The sequence below is a fragment of the Salvelinus sp. IW2-2015 genome, linkage group LG13, assembly GCF_002910315.2.
Source record: "Salvelinus sp. IW2-2015 linkage group LG13, ASM291031v2, whole genome shotgun sequence".
Lineage (NCBI taxonomy): Eukaryota > Metazoa > Chordata > Actinopteri > Salmoniformes > Salmonidae > Salvelinus > Salvelinus sp. IW2-2015.
Window position 1 is genome coordinate 5,977,131 of NC_036853.1, and position 4,147 is coordinate 5,981,277.

General features: G+C 44.1%; 1 pseudogene; it reads left to right on the top strand.

Annotated features, from left to right (window-relative positions):
* The window catches only part of LOC139028573 (potassium/sodium hyperpolarization-activated cyclic nucleotide-gated channel 3-like), a 54,841-nt pseudogene that overhangs the window by 40,830 nt on the left and 9,864 nt on the right, over positions 1–4,147 (top strand).

Below are 4,147 nucleotides of genomic sequence, written 5' to 3' on the forward strand. Positions count from 1 at the left end.
CATTTGGAACATCTGGACTTCTGTTAACACTGACCATGAACACGGAGACTGGAACAGTTATGGAACACGGACACTTCCCTGTTATAGACAACTATTAAGCGAATGAGACATCGTCCTGGAATCGAATGCCTTCCAATGGCAGTGTTGCAGCCTTTTTCTTTCGGCACGACCAGACTCCCTGGTCAGTTTGTTCCTAAATGGGCTCCGTAGTAACCAATTTCGTGGTCCGAACATCATATGTTCCGAACATCCAGTGTTCCACTGCAGGAACTGTCATGTCGTTCGACGAATTCCTGAGATGAATACACTGGTACAGTTGCCCTAAGTGTTGGACGAAAGTCACAAGTTTTTCATCCATAGAGATAGGATAAGCTAGGAATACTCCAAGTGTCTTTCCATACACGTTGATCCAATACATCTTGGTACAGTTGTGGTACACCATAGAAGTGTAACAAGGCTTGCTTTTCCAGTACAGTCCATGTAGTTCTATCAATGTATTACCACAGTTTTCCAAACATCCCAGTGTTCCGCGAAAATCAGATCCGTGTTGCCTAGAAAAAGATTCATAGTCGCAGTTGTTTATTCACAAATCTGTGCCAGGATCGTTTCTCCACGAGCGAAACAAGGCTTCCGAGGATGTCGCCACAATACTGATCTCTGTGGTTGTCCTTGAGACAACAAACGTCACACAAGTGTTCCTAAAGTCGTAGTGCTCATTGCGCGTAAGAATTCAACTTTATGTCGTTCCATGGCTATACAACAGTCTTCGCGGAAGGTTTCTGGAAAATTCAGTTCTTGCGCAGAACACTTTCACAGTTGTTTCGCCTCAGACAAACATTGACGCTAGTACGGTGCTTGTCGCGAAACATGACATTGGTGTCCAGGGTTATAGTCTATCTGTCCAGAAGAAAGCCAGTATTCTGTGTGAACAATGTGTCTGTGGATATGTTTTTGGTTTCCAAATTCCATAGCAAGCGGCACCTGAGGGTGAGTGTTCAATAAAGTCCAAGGAGCCAACTGGCATTTCTGGGAAACACTTTATCGTCTTGGGGAAACAGCGCGGACTTTATGGGAATCACTTGTAAATGAACGCTGACTATACGCTATCGAATGTTATCAGCACAAGTACGAGACAGCAGATTGTCCAGAAAGTCCAGTTCGTTTCCAGAATGTATCACAGACTCCGTTTGTTCACAGGATGTACCTGCTGTATCATACGAATCCTAGTGTGATTCCCAGTAAACTCCTGTGGATGGTGACCTAAAAAACTGTATGCATGTGTTCCAGACCGAAGTGCTAGATCCGACGTTCCACGATCACATCAGGGTGGTTCAGTATAATCCTTGCGGAAGCTGCAGTGTTGCTTTGGCCAACAGTATGACATGTGGTTCCAGAAGTCCAGGTGTGTAACATGAATGTCCAGTGTTCAGCAGAAGTCCAGTGTCAATCCCCAAAGTGTCCAGTGTTTCCAAATGTCCAGTGTTCACAGAAGAGCCCAGTGTTCCAAGTCCAGTGTATTAGAATACAGGTTCCAGTGTTCCATGAATGTTCCAGAAGTCCAGTTGTTCCAAACATCAAGTCTGTAATTCCAGATCCAGTGTCAAATACGTGTTCCAGGAAGTCCAGTGTTCCAAATGTCCAGTGTTACAGAAGTCCAGTTTCCAAAATAGTGTCCAAGTTCCAATTTGTCTATTTCAGTTGCTCTTAATTTCCAGGTTCTCCATTGTTAAAGTACCAGGTAGCCATCAGTGTTCAGAAGTCATGTCCAAGGTGTCCCAGTGTTAAGCATCCAGTGAAATTCCAGGTCAGTAGTGTTCAATTCATGTCAGAGCCATGTCCCATGTTATGTCCAAACGCTCCATGTTCTAAGTCTATGTTCCAAATTATGTCCATCAGTGTTCCAAATCCAGTGTTCCAGAAGTCCAGTGTTTACCAAAATTCAGGGTTCCAAAAGTCGTGTTCCAACATGTCCAGTGTTCCAAACATCAGTGTTCGATCCATTGTGCATGTCCAGTGTCAAACAATCCAGAGTCAAACATCTTTCCGAATTCGTGTTCCAAATGTCACAGTGTTCCAAGAATGTCTCGTTCCCAAACATCAGTTGTTCCAGAAGTCCTCAGGTGTTCCAAACATCAGTGTTCCATAATGCTCAACAGTGTTCCAAATGTCCAGTGTTACAGAAAGTCCAGTGTTCCAATAACATCCAGTGTTCCAGAAGTCCAGTGTTCCAAATGTCAGTGTTCCAAATGTCCAGTGTTCCAGAAGTCCAGTGTTCCAAAGTTTCCAGTTGTTGCCAGAAGTCCTAGTGTCCCAAATGTTTAGTGTCCCAAACGTCCAATTGTTCCTAAAGTCTAGTGTTCCAAATTTCCAGTGTCCAAACATCCAGTGTTCCAAACATCCAGTCGTTCCAGAGGGTCCAGTGTTCCAAATGACCAGTGTTCCAAATTTCCAGTGTTCCAGAAGTCAGTGTCCCAATGTTTAGTGTCCCAAACGTCCAATGTTCCTAAAGTCTAGTGTTCCAAATTTCCAGTGTTCCAAACATCCAGTGTTCCAAACATCCAGTGTTCCAGAGGTCCAGGTTCCAAATGACCAGTGTTCCAGAAGTGCCAGTGTTCCAGTGTTCCAAAGGTCCAGTGTTCAAGTATTGTCCAGTGTTTCCAAATTCCAGCTGTTCCAATACTCCAGCATGTTCCATAAGTGTCCAAACATCCAGTGTCCAGTAAGTCCATGATTCCAAATGTACAGGTGTTCCAGAAAGTCCAGGGTTCCACAATCATCCCAGTGTCCAAACGTCCAGTGTTCCAAATGTCCAGTGTCCAGAAGTCCATGTTCCAAATGTCCAGTGTCCAAACGTTCCAATGTTCCTAAAGTCCAGTGTTCCAGAAGTCCGTGTTTCCAAATGTCCTGTTCCAGAAGTCCAGTGTTCACAATGTCCAGTGTTCAAAACGTCCAATGTTCCTAAAGTCCAGTGTTCCAAATTTCCAGTGTTCCAGAAGTCCAGTGTTCCAAACGTCCTGTGTTCCAGAACTGCAGTGTTCCAGAAGTCCAATGTTTCAAAAGTAATATTTATTACGTTGGCCTTTTGCTCCTCCTGGAACGTAGTTAATTGGCAACATCTTTCCTTCTCTTCTCTCACTCTTCTTCTCATCTCCCATTCCCCTTCTCTCCTCTCCTTCCTACAGAATGACACGTGGGGCCAGCAGTACTCCTATGCCCTGTTCAAGGCTATGAGTCACATGCTGTGTATCGGGTACGGTATGTACCCTCCTGTSGGCCTGGCGGATGTGTGGCTCACCATACTCAGCATGATCGTGGGTGCCACCTGCTACGCCATGTTTGTAGGCCATGCAACCGCTCTCATCCAGTCACTGGACTCTTCCCGACGGCAGTACCAGGAGAAGGTGAGTGAATTAAGATCTGCTATCTCTGTTATAGCAGACAATTTTCCAAATTGTATTGTATTCAAGGTTTTAAAAGGCTTCTGAAGTTTGTAATTTCCACTTAAAAATGTCAGACTTGATTTGCCATAATGAAAATGTATCAAACCCTATAAAAATGTAGATGAATTCTATTACACATAATAATTCACATTTCCTGTTGCTGCAGGATTATGTTCCTACTGTGAGAAGCAGGGTCAAATTAAGATACGGCATCTGTACTAGACTGAGTCCAAAGGTCTGTCCTTGCCTTCTCRGTAGTGAGAGCCTGGGGGCCAGGGTTGTAAACTGAAATCCCAATTCCAATTTTACTCATTGCTTTTCTCAGAGGGCAATATGGAGCTACCGTCATATTAATTACACCAATCCAATCCTCTCAGATCTACACAAGTGCCTCGGTGTTTTGAAGCTACTGGTTGATTTGGGATTGGTCATACGGTACGTGCAGAGAGAAGGGCTTTTCAGATAGCTGTTGGTTGCTCTGGAACGATTCAGTGGGTGCACAGCATATAGCCTGCAGTCAGGAAATGGTCCATAACAGAGGGTCTATGAAATATAATAGGGAAAGAGTGCACGCTGAAAAAGTCGTAAAAGTTCAAGAAGATGAATTATGAAGCTTGCATTCCAAGAAATTCAATTAAAAGTTTAACTTCAAGAGGAATGGACCTCCTAGGGATCAGGAGAGAGAGAGAGAAACACAGAGAGAGAAA